Source organism: Gorilla gorilla, chromosome 2, assembly GCF_029281585.2.
Source record: "Gorilla gorilla gorilla isolate KB3781 chromosome 2, NHGRI_mGorGor1-v2.1_pri, whole genome shotgun sequence".
In the NCBI taxonomy this organism is placed as follows: Eukaryota; Metazoa; Chordata; class Mammalia; order Primates; family Hominidae; genus Gorilla; species Gorilla gorilla.
In genome coordinates, this window is record NC_086017.1 from 210,510,749 (window position 1) to 210,538,289 (window position 27,541).

Here is a 27,541-nt window from a genome sequence, read left to right on the forward strand (position 1 = left end):
GAGGTCTGTTGGGCAAAATTCCATATAAGCATAGTATAAATTAATAAAGCAAATCGTGATAAATTAGTACGATTGACTTTCTGGAGTTTCTGACAATAAAAGTAAGGAAAGTGCAGAACACAAAGACAGAGAGTAAAAAGAGAAATTAGGAAAGCATTCTACATGTTTAATAGGAAGACACTGGCCGTGTTCGTGCAGCGGCAGTATGTCGTGACATGACATACATTGGAGAGAAGTTAACAGATGAGGAAGTTGATAAAAATCGTCAGAGGACCAAAATACTGGTAGCGACACTCAAGTAAACCACGAAATTTCCATAACTTATGTCAGCAAAGTGGGAATATTGTACAGTGTGTGTTGAAGTTCCTATACAACATTGTTTATCTGCCGTTTGTTTGTTTGTAAGCAATGTATATACTAACAGTTCTTCTTGCTGTCAAAAGAATATGTGTGAATAAGTCATTTTAACTTATTCTTCTGTTTTTCTTTTATCTTCCTGCCATCATCCCACAGCCTTACTTTAGAAATTTTTTCTTTAGAAAATTGAACAAGTGCTCCTTGTGGTGGCACATACCTCGAGGATGGGAGGCAGGGGTGGAAGGGTCACTTGAGGCCATTAGTTTGACAGCAGCCTGGCCAACAAAGTGAGACCCCATGTCTACAAAACAATTTAAAAATTAGCCAAGTATCATCATGTATACCTACAGTCCCAGCTACCTCAACTTACGGAGAAAGTTCAGGGCCTGGAGACAAGGCTGGGCGGCAGGAGCTGGGTCTAAAGAGGCCATTGGAACGATGGAGCTGTGCCTGTGGGGCTGTTGTGAGGCAGTAGGCTCATCTGCGGAGACTGCCGTGAGGTAGGGTATGGGCCTAAATAGGCCATTGTGAGTCATGAGCTTGGTCTGTAGAGGCTGACTGGAGAGAGTTCTGGGCCTGGCGAGGCTGCCGGGAGGTAGGAGCTGGGCCAAAAGATTTAAGCGCATTTACGTTTATTAGGCACTTCATTTCCATTATTACACTGGAATATATAATAAAATAATTATAGAACTCACCATAATGTAGAATCAGTGGGCGTGTTAAGCTTGTTTTCCTGAAACTGGATGGTCCCACCTGAGCGTGATGGGAGAAAGTGACAGATCAATAGGTATTAGATTCTCATAAGAACAGCGCAACCTAGATCCCTCACATGCACGGTTCACAACAGGGTGCGTTCTCCTATGAGAATCTAATGCTGCTGCTCATCTGAGAAGGTGGAGCTCAGGCGGGAATGTGAGCAAAGGGGAGTGGCTGTAAATACAGACGAAGCTTCCCTCACTCCCTCACTCGACACCACTCACCTGCTGTGTGGCTCCTTACGGCTCCATGGCTCAGGGGTTGGGGACCCCTGCTCAAGTGCATCCAAAGCGACCCTTCCCACACCAGTCTTCATAGTAGTCAAGTGCAGCAACCACTTAGCTCCCAAGGTGTGTGCCTCAGCTGGCATTTCATCACAATCAACAATAAGTGGTAGCTTGAGTCGTTGTGAGGTCACTTCCTGGAAATCACCCTAACCCTGGGCCCCGGGCCCTGACCCTAAAACCCTAACCCTGGGCCCCGGGCCCTGACCCTGAAGCCCTAACCCTGGGCCCCGGGCCCGGACCCTGAAGCCCTAACCCTGGGCCCCGGGCCCTGACCCTGAAGCCCTAACCCTGGGCCCCGGGCCCTGACCCTGAAGCCCTAACCCTGGGCCCCGGGCCCTGACCCTGAAGCCCAAACCCTGGGCCCCGGCCCTGACCCTGAAGCCCTAACCCTGGGCCCCGGGCCCTGACCCTGAAGCCCTAACACTGGGCCCCGGGCCCTGACCCTGAAGCCCTAACCCTGGGCCTCGGGCCCTGGCCCTGAAGCCCTAACCCTGGGCCCCGGGCCCTGTCCCTGAAGCCCTAACCCTGGGCCCCGGGCCCTGTCCCTGAAGCCCTAACCCTGGGCCCCGGGCCCTGACCCTGAAGCCCTAACCCTGGGCCCCGGGCCCTGACCCTAAAGCCCTAACCGTGGGCCCCGGGCCCTGGCCCTAAAGCCCTAACCGTGGGCCCCGGGCCCTGGCCATAAATCCCTAACCCTGGCCCCGGGCCCTGGCCCTAAAGCCCTAACCCTGGGCCCCAGGCACTGACCCTAAAACCCTAACCCTGGGCCCTGGGCCCTGACCCTAAAACCCTAACGCTGGGCCCTGTCCCTAAAACCCTAACCCTGGGCCCTGACCCTAAAACCCTAACCCTGGGCCCTGACCCTAAAACCCTAACCCTTCGCCCTTACCCTAAATCCCTAACCCTTCGCCCTTACCCTAAAACCCTAACCCTAACCCTAGTGAGCCTAGACCACACATTGCACTCCAGCCTGGGTGACAGAGCATGACTCTGTCTCAAAAAAAAAAAAAAGAAAAAAAGACAGAGAAAAGAAAGCCAACAAGACACCATTAGGCAACCCATTGTCAGGTTATGGGAGTTTGAAAAGGAAAGTAGAGAAAGGAGAAGAAAGCTTATTTAAAGAATGGCTGAAGACTGCCTAAATCATGGGAAAGATTTAGACATCTAAATCCATGAAGCTTAAAGATTCCTGAAGAGGTTCAAACCAAATAGATACTCACCAAGTCACAATATAATCAAATAGTCAAAAGTTAAAGAAACTTTGCAGGTCAGGACAGAATCGAATAATACATTCAAAGTGCTGAAAGAAAAAAAGTGCCAGCAACTAATACTATGTCTGACAAAGCTGTCCTTCAGAAAGAAAAAAGAAATAACGTGCTTCCTCGACAAACAAAGCTGAGGGCATTCAGGACCACTAGGTCTACCTTAAAAAAATGCTTAACGGAGTTTTTCAAGTAAAAATGAATGAAGTTGGGAGCAGTGGCTCATGCCCGTAATCCCATTTTGGGAGGCTGAGGTGGGTGGATCACCTGAGGTCGGGAGGTCAAGACCAGCCTGGCCAACATGGCAAAATCCCACCCCCAGTAAAAATACAAAAAATTAGCCAGGTATGAAGGCCACTGAGATCGTGCCACTGCACTCCAGCCTGGGTGACAAGAGTCAAACTACATTTCAAAAACAAAAAAACAAACAAAAAAAAACAAAACTTGAGGCCTGGTCTTCTGCTCCTCTCCAACCCCCACTTCTCTGGGCCCAAGCCACCTGGGCTGAGGAGGGGGTGAGGTGTGAGCTCCTGCCAGGAACTCCCTGCCCGGACCAAGTACTCGGCCCCCAGGCCTGCATTCAGTGAGGCCTCCCGTGGCGTCAGCATGTTCGTGTGGAGGAATGTGGAAGGTCACTCTGTGGCCGTGTTCCCCTGGTACTCCATCCCCTTCCTGACCCCTCCCTGCAGCCACACGAGGCCCAGCAACCTGCCAGTTACTCAGTGGCCTCCAACCAGAGAAAACAACCTGCCAAGTTGGCAGCTGTTGCTCATGAGCATCCACCAGGTGGCACAGGGAGTGTTGACCCTGGGCGGCCCCCTGGAGCCACCTGCCCTGAAAGCCCAGGGCCCGCAACCCCACACACTTTGGGGGTGGTGGAACCTGTTAAAAGCTCACCTCCCACCATGGAGGAGGAGCCCTGGGCCCCTCAGGGGAGTCCCTGCTGGACAGTGAGACAGAGAATGACCATGATGATGCTTTCCTCTCCATCATGTCTCCTGACACCCAGTTGCCTCTACCACTCAGATGATGTCAGGCCCAGTCCCTCAGTGCCCTGCGCAAGGAACAGGACTCATCTTCTGAGAAGGATGGACGCAGCCCCAACAAATGGGACAAGGACCACATCGGTGGCCCATGAGTGGCGGTCATGATCTTCAGCAAGCGGCACCAGGCCCTGGCAGGGCGCACCAGGGTCACTCCAACCAGGATATCCGGACCGTCAGCCAGATGCTGACTCTGGCCCAAAGACTTCTACTCAGTATGGAGCTCCAGGCCACTTTGCAGCCCCTGGTGAGGGAGGTGTACATACCATGAATTGTGGGACCTTCAGAGCTTTTCACTTTTCGGAAAATAGCTCCTGTTGGGGCTACAAGATGGAGTGTGAAGAGGGCCTTGGGCCACAGGGAGGTGCCTGTGGACTAGGGGGAGTTCATGCACCCCTTCTTTCCCCAGAGGGGCTGGACTCAGGTGAGTATGGGGGTGAGGGCTCCTGCACTTCGACACAGGCAGCGGGAGGGTTTTCTCCCCATTCCCTCTGCACTCCCAACTTGAGCTATACTTTTTAAGAAAGTGATTCACCCTGCCTTTGCCCCCTTCCCCAGAACAGAACACGTTGATCATGGGCGATATTTTTCATTGTGCCAAACAGTTGCCATGACCGTCATTAAACCTGTTTAACACCAAATAATAAGGAAAATAAAATAAAAAATTCGGGCTTGGTGCAGAAACTCACCCCAAATAAATCACCTACCAAAATATTTACATAATGGTGGAAATATTCCAAAATTCAATATTTTGGGATTTATACACAAAAGATAAACAAATTAGAGGCCAAGAGGCTGCCAGAAGGGAAAAACGGGGCCTGGGAAGGCCGTTGTGAGGAACGAGCTGGGCCTAAAGAGGCCACTGGCAGGCGGGAGCTGGGCCTGCCGAAGCGGCCGAGAGGCAGGAGCTTTGGACTCGGGAGGCCGCAATGAGGCGAGAGCTAGCTGGGCATGGAGAGTCCGCTGTGAGTCCGCTGTGAGTCCGGGCCCGTGCAGGCCTTCGAGAGGCAGGAGGCCGGGCCTGCAAAGGCCCACTGGAGGTCAAGTTCTGGGCCTGAAGAGGCCACCAAAAGTCAAAAGCGGGGCCTGGGAAGGCCGCCAAGAGCCATGAGCTGGTCTGGGCTGAAAGAGGCCACTGGGAGGCAGGAGGAGCTGGGCCTGGAGAGGCTGACTCGAGGAAGTTTTGCACCTGGAGAGGCCGCCTAGAGGACGGAGCTGGGCCCGGGGAGGCCGACTTGCTGCTCTTCCGGGCCCAATTCCAGGCCGACTTGACGACAACTTGGGCCTGCTGGGAGCTGGGCAGGAGCTGAGTCCAAAGACGTTGTTGGGAGGCCAGAGTCAGGCCTGGAGACGCAGCCAGGAGGAAGAGCTGGGCCCGGAGAGGATGCCGGGAGGCTGCAAGTGGGTCTGGAGAGGCCGATTTGAGGAGGCCCGGCCTCCGCCTCCCGCATGGCGGCCTCTGCAGGCACAGCTGTTTCTCCTGGCTGCATCTCCCGCCTCCCAGCAAACAAGCTTTTTTGGCTCAGCTCCCACCTGCGTTTGTAGACCCCGAAGTTTCTGCAACCAAGCTCTTCAGACCCACATCCCACCTCCCAGTACCTGAACAGTCCCAGCTCCGGCTGGAGAACAGAGTCTGTAGGCCCCGCGGTTGCCTCCCAGGGGAGTCTCCAAGCCCAGCTCTCACCCCACCACGACCTCCCAGGCCCAAGTCGCTGCCTGCCTCACAGCAGCCCGCGTGCGACCCTGCTCCTCCCTCACGGTGGCCTGTTGAGGCAGGGGCTCACGCTGACCTCTCTCAGCGTGGGAGGGGCCGGTGTGAGGCAAGGGGCTGACGCTGACCTCTCTCACTGTGGGAGGGGCCGGTGTGAGGCAAGGGCTCACGCCGACCTCTCTCAGCGTGGGAGGGGCCGGTGTGAGGCAAGGGGCTCACGCCGACCTCTCTCAGCGTGGGAGGGGCCGGTGTGAGGCAAGGGCTCACGCCAACCTCTCTCAGCGTGGGAGGGGCCGGGGTGAGGCAAGGGGCTCACGCTGACCTCTCTCAGCGTGGGAGGGGCCGGTGTGAGTCAAGGGCTCACGCTGACCTCTCTCAGCGTGGGAGGGGCCGGTGTGAGTCAAGGGCTCACGCTGACCTCTCTCAGCGTGGGAGGGGCCGGTGTGAGGCAAGGGGCTGACGCTGACCTCTCTCACCGTGGGAGGGGCCGGTGTGAGGCAAGGGCTCACGCCGACCTCTCTCAGCGTGGGAGGGGCCGGTGTGAGGCAAGGGCTCACGCCGACCTCTCTCAGCGTGGGAGGGGCCGGTGTGAGGCAAGGGCTCACGCCGACCTCTCTCAGCGTGGGAGGGGCCGGTGTGAGGCAAGGGGCTCACGCCGACCTCTCTCAGCGTGGGAGGGGCCGGGGTGAGGCAAGGGGCTCACGCTGACCTCTCTCAGCGTGGGAGGGGCCGGTGTGAGGCAAGGGCTCACGCTGACCTCTCTCAGCGTGGGAGGGGCCGGTGTGAGGCAAGGGCTCACGCTGACCTCTCTCAGCGTGGGAGGGGCCCGTGTGAGGCAAGGGGCTCACGTTGACCTCTCTCAGCGTGGGAGGGGACGGTGTGAGGCAAGGGGCTCACGTTGACCTCTCTCAGCGTGGGAGGGGATGGTGTGAGGCAAGGGGCTCACGTTGACCTCTCTCAGCGTGGGAGGGGCCGGTGTGAGGCAAGGGGCTCACGTTGACCTCTCTCAGCGTGGGAGGGGACGGTGTGAGTCAAGGGCTCACGCTGACCTCTCTCAGCGTGGGAGGGGCCGGTGTGAGGCAAGGGGCTCACGTTGACCTCTCTCACCGTGGGAGGGGACGGTGTGAGTCAAGGGCTCACGCTGACCTCTCTCAGCGTGGGAGGGGCCGGTGTGAGGCAAGGGGCTGACGCTGACCTCTCTCACCGTGGGAGGGGCCGGTGTGAGGCAAGGGCTCATGCCGACCTCTCTCAGCGTGGGAGGGGCCGGGGTGAGGCAAGGGGCTCACGCCGACCTCTCTCACCGTGGGAGGGGCCGGGGTGAGGCAAGGGGCTCACGCCGACCTCTCTCAGCGTGGGAGGGGCCGGGGTGAGGCAAGGGGCTGACGCTGACCTCTCTCACCGTGGGAGGGGCCGGTGTGAGTCAAGGGCTCACGCCGACCTCTCTCAGCATGGGAGGGGCCGGTGTGAGTCAAGGGCTCACGCTGACCTCTCTCAGCGTGGGAGGGGCCGGTGTGAGGCAAGGGGCTCACGTTGACCTCTCTCACCGTGGGAGGGGACGGTGTGAGTCAAGGGCTCACGCTGACCTCTCTCAGCGTGGGAGGGGCCGGTGTGAGGCAAGGGGCTGACGCTGACCTCTCTCACCGTGGGAGGGGCCGGTGTGAGGCAAGGGCTCATGCCGACCTCTCTCAGCGTGGGAGGGGCCGGGGTGAGGCAAGGGGCTCACGCCGACCTCTCTCACCGTGGGAGGGGCCGGGGTGAGGCAAGGGGCTCACGCCGACCTCTCTCAGCGTGGGAGGGGCCGGGGTGAGGCAAGGGGCTGACGCTGACCTCTCTCACCGTGGGAGGGGCCGGTGTGAGTCAAGGGCTCACGCCGACCTCTCTCAGCATGGGAGGGGCCGGTGTGAGGCAAGGGCTCACGCTGACCTCTCTCAGCGTGGGAGGAGCCAGTGTGAGGCAAGGGGCTCACGCTGACCTCTCTCAGCATGGGAGGGGCCGGTGTGAGGCAAGGGCTCACGCTGACCTCTCTCAGCGTGGGAGGAGCCAGTGTGTGGCAGGGGCTCATGCCTCTGGGCAGGGTACCAGAGGCATGAGCATCAACAGGCCACCATGAGGGAGGAGCTGGGCCGCATGCGGGCTGCTGGGAGGCAGGCAGGGACTTGGCCCCAGGTGGCCGCCGTGGGGGCAAGAGCTGGGCCTGGAGAGGCCCCTGGGAGGCAAGAGCGGGACCTGCAGAGGCCGTTCTCCAACCATTGCTGGGCCCGTACAGGCCACCGGGCGGCAGGAATGAGGCCCAAAGAACTTGGCTGGAGAAAGTTCGGGACCTACAAAGGCGGTTGGGAGCTGGGCAGGAGTTGAGCCAAAAGAGCTTGCTTACTTGCTGGGAGGCATGGCTGGGAGATGCCGACTTCAGGACAACTTGGGCCTGCAGAGGTCACCGGGAGGCCCAAGCTTGGCGTGGAGGAGTCCACCGACCGGAGACCATTTGGGTCCTGCAGGTGCCATTGGAGGGCAGGAGCTCATCGTGGAGGGGGCACCGTGAGGCCTGACCTGGGCCTGGGGAGCTTGGCTTGAGGAAGCTGTGGGCCGACCAAGGACGCCAGGAGATGGGTAGGCACTGAGTCCAAAGAGGTTGTTGAGAGGCAGGAGTCGGGCCTGGAGACGCAGCCAGGAAGAGGAGCTTGGCCCGGAGAGGACGCCTGGAGGGTGCAAGTGAGTCTGGAGAGGCCGACTTGAGGAGGTTCTCAGCCCGGAGAGGCCGCCGGAAGGGAAAAACTGGGACTGGAAAGGCTGTTGTGAGGAATGAGCCCCATGGGCCTGAAGAGGCCACTGGCAGGCGGGAGCTGGGTGTGTAGAAGCTGCTGAAAGGTTGGGAGCTTGGCTTGGGGGGTCCACAGTGAGGCAGATGCTGGGCCTGAAGAATCTGCTTAAAAAGATTTAAGCACATTTACATTTATTAGGCACTTTATTTCCATTATTACATATATATAAATATATATACGTATTATATATCCAATATATAATAAAATGATTATACAACTCACCATAATGTAGAGTCAGTGGGCGTGTTAAGCTTGTTTTCCTGAAACTGGATGGTCCCACCTGAGCGTGATGGAGAAAGTGACAGATCAATAGGTATTAGATACTCATAAGCACAGCGCAACCTAGATCCCTCACATGCACGGTTCACAACAGGGTGCGTTCTCCTATGAGAATCTAATGCTGCTGCTCATCTGAGAAGGTGGAGCTCAAGCGGGAATGTGAGCAAAGGGGAGTGGCTGTAAATACAGACGAAGCTTCCCTCACTCCCTCACTCGACACCACTCACCTCCTGCTGTGTGGCTCCCTACGGCTCCATGGCTCAGGGGTTGGGGACCCCTGCTCAAGTGCATCCAAAGCGACCCTTCCCACACCAGTCTTCATAGTGGTCAAGGGCAGCAACCACTTAGCTCCCAAGGCATGTGCCTCAGCTGGCATTTCGTCACAATCAACAGTAAGTGGTAGCTTGAGTCACTGTGAGGTCACTTCCTGGAAATCACCAGCATCCCATTTCCCACTGGCAAAGAGCTCAGCACTGCCCCCTGGGAAACCAAACCTATGCCCAAATCCCATCTGTGTGGGTTTATCTCCTGGGACCCTTCCTAACATATTAGTCAGAGTCCAATCAGGAAGCATAAACCACTCAAAAGTTTAAAGTGGTAAAATTTAATACGGAGAATTATTCATTATAACAGGTGAACAGCATAATGAGAGATTGGCTAGCACAAAGTAAAGAGAACTCTAGAGAATACAGGACTAGCCCAGGCCAGGCATGATGGCTCATGCCTGAAATTCCAGCAATTTGAGAAGCTAATGCAGGAGGACTGCTTAAGGCCAGGAGCTAGAGACCGGTCTGGACAACACAGTGAGAACCTGTCTCTATCCAAAAGAAGAAAAAAGTTAGCTGGGAGTGGTGGTGCACACTTGTAGTCCCAGCTACTCGGAATGCTGAAGTTTGAGCCTGGGAGGTCAAGGCTGCAGCGAGGCATGATTATGCCACTACAGTCTAGCCTGGTGACAGAGCAAGACCCTGTCTCAAAGAACAAAACAACAACAACCATTTACAGACAGAAAAGAGGTAGAGCTAATAAGCTAAGGAAAGATGTTGAAATGTGACAAGTAAAGTAATATGAGGTCTTTTATCTATTTAAAATAATCAAACAAAAAATGACTTACTAAATTATAATACCCTGTGCTGGCAAAGGTGCAGTGAAATGGGCACTTTCTTATACTATGAGGGGTGTTTACATTGTGTATAAGCCTTCCCGGGTAAAGCGTGTCAATTTTTTAAAATAATGGAGACAGGGTCTCACCATACTGCCATACTGCCTCCTCCAACTCTTGGCCTCAAGCAATCCTCCTCTCTTAGCCTCCCAAAGTGCTAAGATTATAGCTGGGAGGCACCCAAAACCCTGTCAATTTACATCAAGGGTAATGAGAATGTCCATTCACCATGACTCACAGTAATCTTACTTCTGGGGAGACAATTCAATCTAAACAAAAGGTCATCTGTACACACACAGTAAAAATCTGGGAGTAACTGAAGACAGAGTTGGTAAGTGAAATAAGAAACAGTTCTAAGAAATTAAACTATGGTATCAATAGGCACCTGGTATAAAAGGTCAGTTGATGTTAGCTGCTACTTTTTTGTTGTTTTGAGACAGGGTCTCACTCTGTCACACAGGCTGGAGTGCAGAGGCCTGATCATGACTCACTGCAGTCTCAGCCTCCCTGGGCTTGAGTGATCCTCCCACCTCAGCCTCCCAAGTAGCTGGGACTACAGGAACGTGCCACCACACTAGGCTAATTCATGTATTTTTCTGTAGGGATGGTGACTCCCCCTTTGTTTCCAAGGCCTATCGCAAACTCTTGGCCTCAAGCCATCCTCCTGCCTCAGCCTCCCAAAGTGTTGCGATTACCAGTGTGAGCCACCACACCTGGCCAGCTGCTACTTTTAGCAATATTATTATTATTCTTCCACTCCATTAAAAATTATTATTTTCCAGGCTATGCAACAGTATGTATCCTACAGCGTAATTGTAAAAACATATACAGTTGCCGTCCCTCAGTATACAGAATTAGTTACAGCCCCCCATCTCTGCATATACCAAAATCCATGCTTACTCACGTTTCGCTGTCACCCCTCTGGAATCCACGTATATGAAAAAACCAAATATTAGTTGGGCGTAGTGGCAAGCACCTGTAGTCTCAGCCACGTGGGAGGTTGAGATGGGAGGATCGCTTCAGCCTGGAAGGTTGAGGCTGCAGTCAGCTGCGATAGCACTACTACCCTCCAGCCTTGGACAACAGAGGGAGACCCTGTCTCAGAAATAAATAAATAAATAAAACACGTAAGAAATTGTAATGAGGTCTGTTGGGCAAAATTCCATATAAGCAAAGTATAAATTAATAAAGCAAATCGTGATAAATTAGTACGATTGACTTTCTGGAGTTTCTGACAATAAAAGTAAGGAAAATGCAGAACACAAAGACAGAGAGTAAAAAGAGAAATTAGGAAAGCATTCTACATGTTTAATACGAAGACACTGGCTGTGTTCGTGCAGCGGCAGTATGTCGTGACATGACATACTTTGGAGAGAAGTTAACAGATGAGGAAGTTGATAAAAATCATCAGAGTAGCAAAATACTGGTAGCGACACTCAAGTAAACCACGAAATTTCCATAACTTATGTCAGCAAAGTGGGAATATTGTACAGTGTGTGTTGAAGTTCCTATACAACATTGTTTATCTGCCGTTTGTTTGTTTGTAAGGAATGTATATACTAACAGTTCTTCTTGCTGTCAAAAGAATATGTGTGAATAAGTCATTTTAACTTATTCTTCTGTTTTTCTTTTATCTTCCTGCCATCATCCCACAGCCTTACTTTAGAAATTTTTTCCTTAGAAAATTGAACAAGTGCTCCTTGTGGTGGCACATACCTCGAGGATGGGAGGCAGGGGTGGAAGGGTCACTTGAGGCCATTAGTTTGACAGCAGCCTGGCCAACAAAGTGAGACCCCATGTCTGCAAAACAATTTAAAAATTAGCCAAGTATCATCATGTATACCTACAGTCCCAGCTACCTCAACTTACGGAGAAAGTTCAGGGCCTGGAGACAAGGCTGGGAGGCAGGAGCTGGGTCTAAAGAGGCCATTGGAACGATGGAGCTGTGCCTGTGGAGGCTGTTGTGAGGCAGTAGGCTCATCTGCGGAGACTGCCGTGAGGTAGGGTATGGGCCTAAATAGGCCATTGTGAGTCATGAGCTTGGTCTGTAGAGGCTGACTGGAGAGAGTTCTGGGCCTGGCAAGGCTGCCGGGAGGTAGGAGCTGGGCCAAAAGATTTAAGCACATTTACGTTTATTTGGCACATCATTTCCACTATTACACTGGAATATATAATAAAATAATTATAGAACTCACCATAATGTAGAATCAGTGGGCGTGTTAAGCTTGTTTTCCTGAAACTGGATGGTCCCACCTGAGCGTGATGGGAGAAAGTGACAGATCAATAGGTATTAGATTCTCATAAGAACAGCGCAACCTAGATCCCTCACATGCACGGTTCACAACAGGGTGCGTTCTATGAGAATCTAATGCTGCTGCTCATCTGAGAAGGTGGAGCTCAAGCGGGAATGTGAGCAAAGGGGAGTGGCTGTAAATACAGACGAAGCTTCCCTCACTCCCTCACTCGACACCACTCACCTGCTGTGTGGCTCCTTACGGCTCCAAGGCTCAGGGGTTGGGGACCCCAGCTCAAGTGCATCCAAAGCGACCCTTCCCACACCAGTCTTCATAGTAGTCAAGGGCAGCAACCACTTAGCTCCCAAGGCATGTGCCTCAGCTAGCATTTCGTCACAATCAACAGTAAGTGGTAGCTTGAGTCATTGTGAGGTCACTTCCTGGAAATCACCCTAAACATGGGCCCTGACACTAAAACCCTAACCCTGGGCCCTGACCCTAAAACCCTAACCCTGGGCCCTGACAATAAAATCCTAACACTGGGCCCTGGCCCTGAGCCTAAAACCCCACACCGGGGTCCCGGCCCTGACCTTAAACAACCCTAAGCCTGGGCCCTGTCCCTGACCCTAAAGCAAGCCTAACCCTGGGCCCTGGCCCTGACCCCAAAACAACCCTAACTCTGGGCCCTGGCCCTGACCCTAAAACAACCCAATCCCTTGGCGCTGGCCCTGACCCTAAAACAAGCCTAACCCTGGGCCCTGGCCCTGACCCTAAAACAAGCCTAACCCTGGGCCCTGGCACTAAAACAAGCCTAACCCTGGGCCCAGGTCCTGACCCTAAAACAACCCTAACCGTGGGCCCTGGCCCTGACCCTAAAACAAGCCTAACCCTAGGCCCTGGCCCTGACCCTAAAACAATCCGAACCCTGGGCCCTGGCCTTTACCCTACAACAAACCCAACCCAGGGCCCTCACCCTAAAACAACCCTAACCCAGGTCCCTGACCCTAAAACAAAACTAACCCTGGGCCCTGACCCTAAAACAACCCTAACCCTGGGCCCTGGTCCTGATCCTAAAACAAGCCTAAACCTGGGCCCTGGCCCTGACCCTAAAACAATCCTAACCCTGGGCCCTGGCCTTTACCCTAAAACAAACCCAACCCAGGGCCCTCACCATAAAACAAACCTAACCCAGGTCCCTGACCCTAAAACAAAACTAACCCTGTGCCCTGACCCTAAAACAACCCTAACCATGGGCCCTGACCCTAAAACAACCCTAACCCAGGGCACTGACCATAAAACAACCCTAACCCTGGGCCCTGATCCTAAAACAAGCCTAACCCTGGGCCCAGGTCCTGACCCTAAAACAACCCTAACCGTAGGCCCTAGCCCTGACCCTAAAACAAGCCTAACCCTGGGCCCTGGTCCTGACCCTAAAACAAGCCTAACCGTGGGCCCTGGCACTGACCCTACAACAACCCTAAACCTGGGAACTGGCCCTGACCCTAAAACAACCCTAACCCTAGGCCCTGGCCCTGACCCTAAAACAACCCTAAACCTGGGACCTGGCCCTGACCTAAAACAACCCTAACCCTAGGCCCTGGCCCTGACCTAAAACAACCCTAAACCTGGGCCCTGGCCCTGACCCTAAAACAACCCAAACCCTGGGCCCTGGCACTAAAACAAGCCTAAGCCTGGGCCCAGGTCCTGACCCTAAAACAACCCTAACCCAGGGACCTGGCCCTGAACCTAAAACAACCCTAACCCTGGGCCCTGGCCCTGACCCTAAAACAAGCCTAACCCTGGGCCCCGGACCGGACCCTAAAACAACCCTAAACATGGACCCTGGCCCTGACCCTAAAACAAGCCTAACCCTGGGCCCTGGCCCTGACCCTAAAACAACCCTAACCCTGGGCCCTGGCCCTGACTCTAAAATAAACCCAACCATGGGCACTCAACCTAAAACAACCCTAACCCTGGGCCCTGACCTAAAACAACCCTAACCCTGGGCCCTGGCCCTGACCCTAAAACAACCCTGACGCTGGGCCCTGGCCCTGACCCTAAAACAAGCCTAACCCTGGGCCCTGGCCCTGACCCTAAAACAACCCTAACCCTGGGCCCTGGCCCTGACCCTAAAACAAGCCTAACCCTGGGCCCTGGCCCTGACCCTAAAATAAACCCAACCATGGGCACTCAACCTAAAACAACCCTAACCCTGGGCCCTGACCTAAAACAACCCTAACCCTGGGCCCTGGCACTAAAACAAGCCTAACCCTGGGCCCATGTCCTGACCCTAAAACAACCCTAACACTGGGCCCTGGCCCTGACCCTAAAACAACCCTAACCCTGGGCCCTGGCCCTGAACCTAAAACAACCCTGACGCTGGGCCCTGGCCCTGACCCTAAAACAAGCCTAACCCTGGGCCCTGGCCCTGACCCTAAAACAACCCTAACGCTGGGCCCTGGCCCTGACCCTAAAACACCCCTAAACCTGGGCCCTGGCCCTGACCCTAAAACAATCCTAATGCTGGGCCCTGGCACTGACCTAAAACAACCCTGAACCTGGGCCCTGGCCCTGACCCTAAAACAACCCGAACCCTGGGACCTGGCCCTGACCCTAAAACAACCCTAACCCTGGGCCCTGGCCCTAAAACAAGCCTAACCCTGGGCCCAGGTCCTGACCCTAAAACAACCCTAACACTGGGCCCTGTCCTTGACCCTAAAACAAGCCTAATCCTGGGCCCTGGCCCTGAACCTAAAACAACCCTAACCCTGGGCCCTGGCCCTGAGCCTAAAACAAGCCTAACCCTGGGCCCTGGCCCTGACCCTAAAACAACCCTAACCGTGGGCCCTGGCCCTGACCCTAAAACAAGCCTAACCCTGGGCCCTGGCCCTGACCCTAAAACAATCCTAACCCTGGGCCCTGGCCTTTACCCTACAACAAACCCAACCCAGGGCCCTCACCCTAAAACAACCCTAACCCAGGTCCCTGACCCTAAAACAAAACTAACCCTAGGCCCTGACCCTAAAACAACCCTAACCCTGGGCCCTGGTCCTGATCCTAAAACAAGCCTAAACCTGGGCCCTGGCCCTGACCCTAAAACAATCCTAACCCTGGGCCCTGGCCTTTACCCTAAAACAAACCCAACCCAGGGCCCTCACCATAAAACAAACCTAACCCAGGTCCCTGACCCTAAAACAAAACTAACCCTGTGCCCTGACCCTAAAACAACCCTAACCATGGGCCCTGACCCTAAAACAACCCTAACCCAGGGCACTGACCATAAAACAACCCTAACCCTGGGCCCTGATCCTAAAACAAGCCTAACCCTGGGCCCAGGTCCTGACCCTAAAACAACCCTAACCCTAGGCCCTAGCCCTGACCCTAAAACAAGCCTAACCCTGGGCCCTGGTCCTGACCCTAAAACAAGACTAACCGTGGGCCCTGGCCCTGACCCTACAACAACCCTAAACCTGGGCCCTGGCCCTGACCCTAAAACAACCCTAACCCTAGGCCCTGGCCCTGACCCTAAAACAACCCTAAACCTGGGACCTGGCCCTGACCTAAAACAACCCTAACCCTAGGCCCTGGCCCTGACCTAAAACAACCCTAAACCTGGGCCCTGGCCCTGACCCTAAAACAACCCTAACCCTGGGCCCTGGCACTAAAACAAGCCTAAGCCTGGGCCCAGGTCCTGACCCTAAAACAACCCTAACCCTGGGACCTGGCCCTGAACCTAAAACAACCCTAACCCTGGGCCCTGGCCCTAACCCTAAAACAAGCCTAACCCTGGGCCCCGGACCGGACCCTAAAACAACCCTAACCCTGGACCCTGGCCCTGACCCTAAAACAAGCCTAACCCTGGGCCCTGGCCCTGACCCTAAAACAACCCTAACCCTGGGCCCTGGCCCTGACTCTAAAATAAACCCAACCATGGGCACTCAACCTAAAACAACCCTAACCCTGGGCCCTGACCTAAAACAAGCCTAACCCTGGGCCCTGGCCCTGACCCTAAAATAAACCCAACTATGGGCACTCAACCTAAAACAACCCTAACCCTGGGCCCTGACCTAAAACAACCCTAACCCTGGGCCCTGGCACTAAAACAAGCCTAACCCTGGGCCCATGTCCTGACCCTAAAACAACCCTAACACTGGGCCCTGGCCCTGACCCTAAAACAACCCTAACCCAGGGCCCTGGCCCTGAACCTAAAACAACCCTGACGCTGTGCCCTGGCCCTGACCCTAAAACAAGCCTAACCCTGGGCCCTGGCCCTGACCCTAAAACAACCCTAACGCTGGGCCCTGGCCCTGACCCTAAAACACCCCTAAACCTGGGCCCTGGCCCTGACCCTAAAACAATCCTAATGCTGGGCCCTGGCACTGACCTAAAACAACCCTGAACCTGGGCCCTGGCCCTGACCCTAAAACAACCCGAACCCTGGGCCCTGGCACTAAAACAAGCCTAATCCTGGCCCCTGGCCCTGACCATAAAACAACCGTAACCCTGGGCCCTGGCACTAAAACAAGCCTAACACTGGGAGCAGGTCCTGACCCTAAAACAACCCTAAGCCTGGGCCCTGGCCCTGACCCTAAAACAAGCTTAACCCTGGGCCCTGGCCCTGACCCTAAAACAACCCTAACCATGGGCCCTGTCCCTGACCCTAAAACAAGCCTAACGCTCGGCCCTGGCCCTGACCCTACAACAACCCTAACCCTGGGCCCTGGCCCTGACCCTAAAACAACCCTAACCCTGGGACCTGGCCCTGACCCTAAAACAACCCTAACCCTGGGCCCTGGCCCTAAAACAAGCCTAACCCTGGGCACAGGTCCTGACCCTAAAACAACCCTAACACTGGGCCCTGTCCTTGACCCTAAAACAAGCCTAATCCTGGGCCCTGGCCCGGAACCTAAAACAACCCTAACCCTGGGCCCTGGCCCTGAGCCTAAAACAAGCCTAACCCTGGGCCCTGGCCCTGACCCTAAAACAACCCTAACCGTGGGCCCTGGCCCTGAGCCTAAAACAAGCCTAACCCTGGGCCCTGGCCCTGACCCTAAAACAATCCGAACCCTGGGCCCTGGCCTTTACCCTACAACCAACCCAACCCAGGGCCCTCACCCTAAAACAACCCTAACCCAGGTCCCTGACCCTAAAACAAAACTAACCCTGGGCCCTGACCCTAAAACAACCCTAACCCTGGGCCCTGGTCCTGATCCTAAAACAAGCCTAAACCTGGGCCCTGGCCCTGACCCTAAAACAATCCTAAACCTGGGCCCTGGCCTTTACCCTAAAACAAACCCAACCCAGGGCCCTCACCATAAAACAAACCTAACCCAGGTCCCTGACCCTAAAACAAAACTAACCCTGTGCCCTGACCCTAAAACAACCCTAACCATGGGCCCTGACCCTAAAACAACCCTAACCCAGGGCACTGACCATAAAACAACCCTAACCCTGGGCCCTGATCCTAAAACAAGCCTAACCCTGGGCCCAGGTCCTGACCCTAAAACAACCCTAACCCTAGGCCCTAGCCCTGACCCTAAAACAAGCCTAACCCTGGGCCCTGGTCCTGACCCTAAAACAAGACTAACCGTGGGCCCTGGCCCTGACCCTACAACAACCCTAAACCTGGGCCCTGGCCCTGACCCTAAAACAACCCTAACCCTAGGCCCTGGCCCTGACCCTAAAACAACCCTAAACCTGGGACCTGGCCCTGACCTAAAACAACCCTAACCCTAGGCCCTGGCCCTGACCTAAAACAACCCTAAACCTGGGCCCTGGCCCTGACCCTAAAACAACCCTAACCCTGGGCCCTGGCACTAAAACAAGCCTAAGCCTGGGCCCAGGTCCTGACCCTAAAACAACCCTAACCCTGGGACCTGGCCCTGAACCTAAAACAACCCTAACCCTGGGCCCTGGCCCTAACCCTAAAACAAGCCTAACCCTGGGCCCCGGACCGGACCCTAAAACAACCCTAACCCTGGACCCTGGCCCTGACCCTAAAACAAGCCTAACCCTGGGCCCTGGCCCTGACCCTAAAACAACCCTAACCCTGGGCCCTGGCCCTGACTCTAAAATAAACCCAACCATGGGCACTCAACCTAAAACAACCCTAACCCTGGGCCCTGACCTAAAACAAGCCTAACCCTGGGCCCTGGCCCTGACCCTAAAATAAACCCAACCATGGGCACTCAACCTAAAACAACCCTAACCCTGGGCCCTGACCTAAAACAACCCTAACCCTGGGCCCTGGCACTAAAACAAGCCTAACCCTGGGCCCATGTCCTGACCCTAAAACAACCCTAACACTGGGCCCTGGCCCTGACCCTAAAACAACCCTAACCCAGGGCCCTGGCCCTGAACCTAAAACAACCCTGACGCTGTGCCCTGGCCCTGACCCTAAAACAAGCCTAACCCTGGGCCCTGGCCCTGACCCTAAAACAACCCTAACGCTGGGCCCTGGCCCTGACCCTAAAACACCCCTAAACCTGGGCCCTGGCCCTGACCCTAAAACAATCCTAATGCTGGGCCCTGGCACTGACCTAAAACAACCCTGAACCTGGGCCCTGGCCCTGACCCTAAAACAACCCGAACCCTGGGCCCTGGCACTAAAACAAGCCTAATCCTGGCCCCTGGCCCTGACCATAAAACAACCGTAACCCTGGGCCCTGGCACTAAAACAAGCCTAACACTGGGAGCAGGTCCTGACCCTAAAACAACCCTAAGCCTGGGCCCTGGCCCTGACCCTAAAACAAGCTTAACCCTGGGCCCTGGCCCTGACCCTAAAACAACCCTAACCATGGGCCCTGTCCCTGACCCTAAAACAAGCCTAACGCTCGGCCCTGGCCCTGACCCTACAACAACCCTAACCCTGGGCCCTGGCCCTGACCCTAAAACAACCCTAACCCTGGGACCTGGCCCTGACCCTAAAACAACCCTAACCCTGGGCCCTGGCCCTAAAACAAGCCTAACCCTGGGCACAGGTCCTGACCCTAAAACAACCCTAACACTGGGCCCTGTCCTTGACCCTAAAACAAGCCTAATCCTGGGCCCTGGCCCGGAACCTAAAACAACCCTAACCCTGGGCCCTGGCCCTGAGCCTAAAACAAGCCTAACCCTGGGCCCTGGCCCTGACCCTAAAACAACCCTAACCGTGGGCCCTGGCCCTGAGCCTAAAACAAGCCTAACCCTGGGCCCTGGCCCTGACCCTAAAACAATCCGAACCCTGGGCCCTGGCCTTTACCCTACAACCAACCCAACCCAGGGCCCTCACCCTAAAACAACCCTAACCCAGGTCCCTGACCCTAAAACAAAACTAACCCTGGGCCCTGACCCTAAAACAACCCTAACCCTGGGCCCTGGTCCTGATCCTAAAACAAGCCTAAACCTGGGCCCTGGCCCTGACCCTAAAACAATCCTAAACCTGGGCCCTGGCCTTTACCCTAAAACAAACCCAACCCAGGGCCCTCACCATAAAACAAACCTAACCCAGGTCCCTGACCCTAAAACAAAACTAACCCTGTGCCCTGACCCTAAAACAACCCTAACCATGGGCCCTGACCCTAAAACAACCCTAACCCAGGGCACTGACCATAAAACAACCCTAACCCTGGGCCCTGATCCTAAAACAAGCCTAACCCTGGGCCCAGGTCCTGACCCTGAAACAACCCTAACCCTAGGCCCTAGCCCTGACCCTAAAACAAGCCTAACCCTGGGCCTTGGCCCTGACCCTAAAACAACCCTAACCGTGGGCCCTGGCCCTGACCCTAAAACAAACCTGACCAGGCCCTGGCACTGACCCTAAAACAACCCTAACCCTGGGCCCTGGCCCTGACCCTAAAACAACCCTATCACTGGGCCCTCACCCTGACCCTAAAACAAGCCTAACCCTGGGCCCTGGCCCTGACCCTAAAACAACCCTAACCTTGGGCCCTCGCCCTGACCCTAAAACAACCCTAACCCTGGGCCCTGGCCCTGACCCTAAAAGAACCCTAACCCTGGGCCCTGTCCCTGACCCTAAAACAAGCCTAACCCTGGGCCCTGGCCCTGACCCTAAAACAAGCCTAACCCTGGGACCTGTCCCTGACCCTAAAAGAAGCCTAATCCTGGGCCCTGGCCCTGACCCTAAAACAACCCTAACGCTGGGCCCTGGCCCTGACCCTAAAACACCCCTAAACCTGGGCCCTGGCCCTGACCCTAAAACAATCCTAATGCTGGGCCCTGGCACTGACCTAAAACAACCCTGAACCTGGGCCCTGGCCCTGACCCTAAAACAACCCGAACCCTGGGCCCTGGCACTAAAACAAGCCTAATCCTGGTCCCTGGCCCTGACCATAAAACAACCGTAACCCTGGGCCCTGGCACTAAAACAAGCCTAACACTGGGAGCAGGTCCTGACCCTAAAACACCCCTAACCCTCGGCCCTGGCCCTGACCCTAAAACAAGCATAACCCTGGGCCCTGGCCCTGACCCTAAAACAACCCTAACCATGGGCCCTGTCCCTGACCCTAAAACAAGCCTAACGCTCGGCCCTGGCCCTGACCCTACAACAACCCTAACCCTGGGCCCTGGCCCTGACCCTAAAACAACCCTAACCCTGGGACCTGGCCCTGACCCTAAAACAACCCTAACCCTGGGCTCTGTCCCTAAAACAAGCCTAACCCTGGGCACAGGTCCTGACCCTAAAACAACCCTAACACTGGGCCCTGTCCTTGACCCTAAAACAAGCCTAATCCTGGGCCCTGGCCCTGAACCTAAAACAAACCTATCGCTGGGCCCTGGCCCTGAGCCTAAAACAAGCCTAACCCTGGGCCCTGGCCCTGACCCTAAAACAACCCTAACCGTGGGCCCTGGCCCTGACCCTAAAACAAGCCTAACCCTGGGCCCTGGCCCTGACCCTAAAACAACCCTAACCCTGGGCCCTGGCCCTGACCCTAAAACAAGCATAACCCTCGGCCCTGGCCCTGACCCTAAAACAACCCTAACCCTGGGCCCTGGCCCTGACCCTAAAACAAACCTATGCCTCAGCCCTGGCCCTGACCCTAAAACAAGCCAAACCCTGGGCCCTGGCCCTGACCCTAAAACACCCCTAAACCTGGGCCCTGGCCCTGACCCTAAAACAACCCTAATGCTGGGCCCAGGCCCTGACCTAAAACAACCCTGACCCTGGGCCCTGGCCCTGACCCTAAAACAAACCTAACCCTGGGCCCTGGCACTAAAAGAAGCCTAAAGCTGGGCCCAGGTCCTGACCCTAAAAGAAGCCTAACCCTGGGACCTGGCCCTGACCCTAAAACAACCCTATCCCTGAGCCTTGGCCATGACCTAAAACAACCGTAACCCTGTGCCCTGGCCCTGACCCTAAAACAACCCTAATCCTGGGCCCTGGCACAAAAACAACCCTAACCCAGGGCCCAGGACCCGACCCTAAAACAACCCTAACCCTGGGCCCTGGCTCTGACCCTAAAACAACCCTAACGCTGGGCCCTGTCCCTGACCCTAAAACAACCCTCACCCTGGGCCCTGGCCCTGACCCTAAAACAAGCCTAACCCTGGGCCCTGGCCCTGACCCTAAAACAACCCTAACCCTGGGCCCTGGCCCTGACCCTAAAACAACCCTAACCCTGGGCCCTGACCCTAAAACAACCCTAAGTCTGGGACCTGGCCGAGACCCTAAAACAAGCCTAAACCTGGGCCTAGGCCCTGACCTTAAAACAACCCTAACCCTGGGCCCTGGCACTAAAACAACCCTAACCCTGGGCCCTGACCCTGACCCTAAAACAACCCTAACGCTGAGCCCTGGCCCTGACCCTAAAACACCCCTAAACCTGGGCCCTGGCCCTGACCCTAAAACAACCCTAATGCTGGGCCCTGGCCCTGACCTAAAACAACCCTGACCCTGGGCCCTGACCCTGACCCTAAAACAACCCTAATCCTGGGCCCTGGCACTAAAACAAGCCTAACCCTGGGCCCAGGTCCTGACCCTAAAACAACCCTAACCCTGGGCCCTGGCCCTGACCCTAAAACAACCCTAACGCTGGGCCCTGGCCCTGACCCTAAAACAACCCTAACCCTGGGCCCTGGCCCTGACCCTAAAACAAGCCTAACCCTGGGCCCTGGCCCTGACCCTAAAACAAGCCTAATCCTGGGCCCTGGCCCTGACCCTAAAACAAGCCTAACAGTGGGCCCTGGCCCTGACCCTAAAACAACCCTAATGCTGGGCCCTGGCCCTGACCTAAAACAACCCTGACCCTGGGCCCTGACCCTGACCCTAACACAACCCTAACCCTGGGCCCTGGCACTAAAACAAGCCTAACCCTGGGCCCAGGTCCTGACCCTAAAACAACCCTAACCCTGGGCCCTGGCCCTGAAGCTAAAACAAGCCTAACCCTGGGCCCTGGCCTTCACCCCACAACAACCCTAACCCTGGGCCCTGGCCCTGACCCTACAACAACCCTAACCCTGGGCCCTGGCCCTGACCCTAAAACAACCCTAACCCTGGGCCCTGGCCCTGACCCTAAAACAACCCTAACCCTGGGCCCTGGCCCTGACCCTAAAACAACCCTGACCCTAAAACAACCCTAACCCTGGGCCCTGGCCCTGACCCTAAAACAATCCTAACCCTGGGCCCTGACCCTAGAACAAGCCTAACCCTGGGCCCTGACCCTAGAACAACCCTAACCCTGGGCCCTGACCCTAGAACAACCCTAACCCTGGGCCCTGACCCTAAACAACCCTAACCCAGGGCCCTGGCCCTGACCCTAAAACAACCCTAAACCTGGGCCCTGGCCCTGACCCTAAAACAACCCTAACCCTGGGCCCTGACCCTGAAACAACCCTAACCCTGGGCCCCGGCGCTGGGCCTAAAACAACCGTAACCCTGGGCCCCGGCCCTGGGCCTGAAACAACCCTAACCCTGGGCCCCGGCCCTGGGCCTGAAACAACCCTAACCCTGGGCCCTGGCCCTGACCCTGAAACAACCCTAACCCCGGGCCTCGGCCCTGACCCTAAAACAACCCTAACCCCGGGCCCCGGCCCTGACCCTAAAACAACCCTTACCCTGGGCCCCGGCCCTGACCCTAAAACAACCCTAACCCTGGGCCCCGGCCCTGAGCCTAAAACAACCCTAACCCTGGGCCCCGGCCCAGAGCCTAAAACAACCCTAACCCTGGGCCCCGGCCCTGAGCCTAAAACAACCCTAACCCTGGGCCCCGGCCCTGACCCTAAAACAACCCTAAACCTGGGCCCCGGCCCTGACCCTAAAGCAACCCTAACCCTGGGCCCCTGCCCTGACTCTAAAGCAACCCTAACCCTGGGCCCCGGTCCTGACCCTAAAACAACCCTAATCCTGGGCCCCGGCCCTGACCCTAAAACAACCCTAACCCTGGGCCCCGGCCCTGACCCTAAAACAACCCTAACCCTGGGCCCCGGCCCTGACCCTAAAACAACCCTAACCCTGGGCCCCGGCCCTGACCCTAAAACAACCCTAACCCTGGTCCCCGGCCCTGACCCTAAAACAACCCTAACCCTGGGCCCCGGCCCTGACCCTAAAACAACCCTAACCCTGGGCCCCGGACCTGACCCTAAAACATCCCTAACCCTGGGCCCCGGCCCTGACCCTAAAACAACCCTAACCCTGGACCCCGGCCCTGACCCTAAAACAACCCTAACCCTGGTCCCCGGCCCTGACCCTAAAACAACCCTAACCCTGGGCCCCGGCCCTTACCCTAAAACAACCCTAACCCTGGGCCCCGGCCCTGACCCTAAAACAACCCTAACCCTGGGCCCCGGCCCTGACCCTAAAACAACCCTAACCCTGGGCCCCTGCCCTGACCCTAAAACAACCCTAAACCTGGGCCCCGGCCCTGACCCTAAAACAACCCTAACCCTGGGCACTGGCCCTGACTCTAAAACAACCCTAACCCTGGGCCCCGGCCGTGTGCCTAAAACAACCCTAACCCTGGGCCCCGGCCCTGACCCTAAAACAACCCTAACCCTGGGCCCCGGCCCTGACCCTAAAACAACCCTAAACCTGGGCCCCGGCCCTGACCCTAAAACAACCCTAACCCTGGGCACCGGCCCTGACCCTAAAACAACCCTAACCCTGGGCCCCGGCCGTGTGCCTAAAACAACCCTAACCCTGGGCCCCGGCCCAAATTGTAATGAGGTCTGTTGGGCAAAATTCCATATAAGCAAAGTATAAATTAATGAAGCTAATCGTGATAAATTAGTACGATTCACTTTCTGGAGTTTCTGACAATAAAAGTAAGGAAAATGCAAAACACAAAGACAGAGAGTAAAAGGAGAAATTAGGAAAGCATTCTACATGTTTAATAGGAAGACACTGGCCGTGTTCATGCAGCGGCAGTATGTCGTGACATGACATACCTTGGAGAGAAGTTAACAGATGAGGAAGTTGATAAAAATCTTCAGAGAAGCAAAATACTGGTAGCGACACTCAAGGAAACCACGAAATTTCCATAACTTATGTCAGCAAAGTGGGAATATTGTACAGTGTGTGTTGAAGTTCCTATACAACATTGTTTATCTGCCGTTTGTTTGTTTGTAAGGAATGTATATACTAAAAGTTCTTCTTGCTGTCAAAAGAATATGTGTGAATAAGTCATTTTAACTTATTCTTCTGTTTTTCTTTTATCTTCCTGCCATCATCCCACAGCCTTACTTTAGAAATTTTTTCTTCAGAAAATTGAACAAGTGCCCCTTGTGGTGGCACATACCTCGAGGATGGGAGGCAGGGGTGGAAGGGTCACTTGAGGCCATTAGTTTGACAGCAGCCTGGCCAACAAAGTGAGACCCCATGTCTGCAAAACAATTTAAAAATTAGCCAAGTATCATCATGTATACCTACAGTCCCAGCTACCTCAACTTACGGAGAAAGTTCAGGGCCTGGAGAGAAGGCTGGGAGGCAGGAGCTGGGTCTAAAGAGGCCATTGTAACGATGGAGCTGTGCCTGTGGAGGCTGTTGTGAGGCAGTAGGCTCATCTGCGGAGACTGCCGTGAGGTAGGGTATGGGCCTCAATAGGCCATTGTGAGTCATGAGCTTGGTCTGTAGAGGCTGACTGGAGAGAGTTCTGGGCCTGGCGAGGCTGCCGGGAGGTAGGAGCTGGGCCAAAAGATTTAAGCACATTTACGTTGATTAGGCACTTCATTTCCATTATTACACTGGAATATATAATAAAATAATTATAGAACTCACCATAATGTAGAATCAGTGGGCGTGTTAAGCTTGTTTTCCTGAAACTGGATGTTCCCACCTGAGCGTGATGGGAGAAAGTGACAGATCAATAGGTATTAGATTCTCATAAGAACAGCGCAACCTAGATCCCTCACATGCACGGTTCACAACAGGGTGCGTTCTCCTATGAGAATCTAATGCTGCTGCTCATCTGAGAAGGTGGAGCTCAGGCGGGAATGTGAGCAAAGGGGAGTGGCTGTAAATACAGACGAAGCTTCCCTCACTCCCTCACTCGACACCACTCACCTCCTGCTGTGTGGCTCCCTACGGCTCCATGGCTCAGGGGTTGGGGACCCCTGCTCAAGTGCATCCAAAGCGACCCTTCCCACACCAGTCTTCACAGTGGTCAAGGGCAGCAACCACTTAGCTCCCAAGGCATGTGCCTCAGCTGGCATTTCATCACAATCAACAGTAAGTGGTAGCTTGAGTCACTGTGAGGTCACCTACTGGAAATCACCAGCATCCCATTTCCCACTGGCAAAGAGCTCAGCACTGCCCCCTGGGAAACCAAACCTATGCACAAATCCCATCTGTGTGGGTTTATCTCCTGGGACCCTTCCTAACATATTAGTCAGAGTCCAATCAGGAAGCATAAACCACTCAAAAGTTGAAAGTGGTAAAATTTAATACGGAGAATTATTCATTATAACAGGTGAACAGCATAATGAGAGATTGGCTAGCACAAAGTAAACAGAACGCTAGAGAATACAGGACTAGCCCAGGCCAGGCATGGTGGCTCATGCCTGAAATTCCAGCAATTTGAGAAGCTAATGCAGGAGGATTGCTTAAGGCCAGGAGCTAGAGACCGGTCTGGACAGCACAGTGAGAACCTGTCTCCATCCAAAAGAAGAAAAAGTTAGCTGGGGGTGGTGGTGCACACTTGTAGTCCCAGCTACTCGGAATGCTGAAGTTTGAGCCTGGGAGGTCAAGGCTGCAGCGAGGCATGATTATGCCACTACAGTCCAGCCTGGTGACAGAGCAAGACCCTGTCTCAAAGAACAAAACAACAACAACCATTTACAGACAGAAAAGAAATAGAGCCAATAAGCTGATGAAAGATGTTGAAATGTGACAAGTAACATGAAGTCTTTTGTCTATTTAAAATAATCAAACAAAAAATGACTTACTAAATTATAATACCCTGTGCTGGCAAAGGTGCAGTGAAATGGGCACTTTCTTATACTATGAGGGGTGTTTACATTGTGTATAAGCCTTTCTGGGTAAAGTCTGTCAATTTTTTAAAATAATGGAGACAGGGTCTCACCATACTGCCATACTGCCTCCTCCAACTCTTGTCCTCAAGCAATCCTCCTCTCTTAGCCTCCCAAAGTGCTAAGAGTATAGCTGGGAGGCACCCAAAACCCTGTCAATTTACATCAAGGGTAATGAGAATGTCCATTCACCATGACTCACAGTAATCTTACTTCTGGGGAGACAATTCAATCTAACCGAAAGGTCATCTGCACACACACAGTAAAAATCTGGGAGTAACTGAAGACAGAGTTGGTAAGTGAAATAAGAAACAGTTCTAAGAAATCAAACCATGGTATCAATAGGCACCTGGTATAAAAGGTCAGTAGATGTTAGCTGCTACTTTTTTGTTGTTTTGAGACAGGGTCTCACTCTGTCACCCAGGCTGGAGTGCAGAGGCCTGATCATGACTCACTGCAGTCTCAGCCTCCCTGGGCTCAAGTGATCCTCCCACCTCAGCCTCCCAAGTAGCTGGGACTACAGGAACGTGCCACCACACTAGGCTAATTCATGTATTTTTCGGTAGGGATGGTGACTCCCCCTTTGTTTCCAAGGCCTATCACAAACTCTTGGCCTCAAGCCATCCTCCTGCCTCAGCCTCCCAAAGTGTTGCGATTACCAGTGTGAGCCACCACACCTGGGCAGCTGCTACTTTTGGCAGTATTATTATTATTCCACTCAATTAAAAATTATTATTTTGAAGGCTATGCAACAGTATGTATCCTACAGCATAATTGTAAAAACATATACAGTTGCCGTCCCTCAGTATACAGAATTAGTTGCAGCCCCCCATCTCTGCATATACCAAAATCCATGCTTACTCACGTTTCGCTGTCACCTCTCTGGAATCCACGTATACGAAAATTCCAAATATTAGTTGGGCATAGTGGCAAGCACCTGTAGTCTCAGCCACGTGGGAGGTTGAGATGGGAGGATCGCTTCAGCCTGGAAGGTTGAGGCTGCAATCAGCTGCGATAGCAGTACTACCCTCCAGCCTTGGACAACAGAGGGAGACCCTGTCTCAGAAAAAAAAAACAAAATAAAACAGGTTAGAAATTATAATGAGGTCTGTTGGGCAAAATTCCATATAAGCAAAGTATAAATTAATAAAGCAAATCGTGATAAATTAGT

General features: G+C 54.5%; 2 long non-coding RNA genes across 3 annotated transcripts; both read right to left on the reverse strand.

Moving 5' to 3' along the window:
- Positions 1-293: 293 nt before the first annotated feature.
- LOC134758141 (uncharacterized) lies at positions 294-27,424 on the reverse strand. The gene is made up of 5 exons (XR_010133080.1): positions 27,236-27,424; positions 25,121-25,178; positions 24,795-25,027; positions 11,872-11,929; positions 294-959 (listed from the first exon to the last, which is right to left on the reverse strand). It is a non-coding gene; the product is annotated as an uncharacterized lncRNA (long non-coding RNA).
- On the reverse strand, positions 4,279-11,797 carry LOC134758140 (uncharacterized). 2 transcript variants are annotated; one of them, XR_010133079.1, is made up of 4 exons: positions 11,546-11,797; positions 10,577-10,771; positions 8,458-8,515; positions 4,279-8,336 (listed from the first exon to the last, which is right to left on the reverse strand). It is a non-coding gene; the product is annotated as an uncharacterized lncRNA (long non-coding RNA). The 2 variants fall into 2 exon arrangements; XR_010133078.1 differs by having other exon boundaries at positions 10,581-10,771; positions 11,546-11,796.
- Positions 27,425-27,541: the final 117 nt, after the last annotated feature.